The sequence below is a fragment of the Corvus brachyrhynchos genome, unplaced genomic scaffold (assembly GCF_000691975.1).
Source record: "Corvus brachyrhynchos isolate BGI_N302 unplaced genomic scaffold, ASM69197v1 scaffold229, whole genome shotgun sequence".
Classification (NCBI taxonomy): Eukaryota; Metazoa; Chordata; class Aves; order Passeriformes; family Corvidae; genus Corvus; species Corvus brachyrhynchos.
The window spans coordinates 1167483-1168183 of NW_008240042.1; the positions used below are offsets into that span (position 1 = coordinate 1167483).

Consider the following 701-nt stretch of genomic DNA (forward strand, 5'->3'; position numbering starts at 1 on the left):
CGCTTAATGCCGGACTGCAGCAGTGAAAGTGAGACCGTCACCGGAGCAGCGTGGCACACCTTGTTTTACTGCCCCCAGTCACCTTAATTTAGATAAATCTTGTGCCATAAAGTTCTTTTCATCCTCCTAAAGCGCAGGATTGAGTTATTCGAAAGGAAACGATATTTTATGCAAGTTTGTATTAATAAGAATATTGAACGGTTTGGACATAAAGCTCCGTGGTGTCAGGTCGGAGGGAGCCCCGGGCCAGTACCTGCTGCAGAGCAGCCAGAACTGCTTCTCCTGCGGGAACTTAGGCTGGAAGGGAGGGCAATTTTCACATCTCCAAGGGACAAGTGTGCGTGTGTCCGTAGCTGCTTTGCCCTCCCCTGGGCCGTGCAGTCCCGCTGTGTGGGGCGACTCTCACGGCCCGGGAGCCCCGCCGGGACCGGGGCCGTGACCGTGCGGAGACGCGGTGCGCTCCTCCATGCAGAGCCTCCCGGTGACCTGCTCGCAGCGGTTGGGCTCGGTTCCTTGCACTCTCCTCCTTTCGCTGCGGCTGGCTGATTTTAATAAAGAAAATACCGCCGTCTGTTTTCTGTGTGCGTTTAAATTAGAAACATGTCTTGTGCCGACCGTACCGCTGGAAGAAGTAAGTATGGACGTGCCCGGCGCCGGTGCCGCTCCCTCCTCCGCGAGGAGAGGATCGACTCCCTGCTTTC

The 701-nt window shown here is 56.1% G+C and overlaps 1 protein-coding gene across 1 annotated transcript in view; it reads left to right on the plus strand.

Moving 5' to 3' along the window:
- LRBA (LPS responsive beige-like anchor protein) overlaps window positions 1–701 on the plus strand; it is a 373544-nt gene that overhangs the window by 212533 nt on the left and 160310 nt on the right. The window lies entirely within an intron of this gene.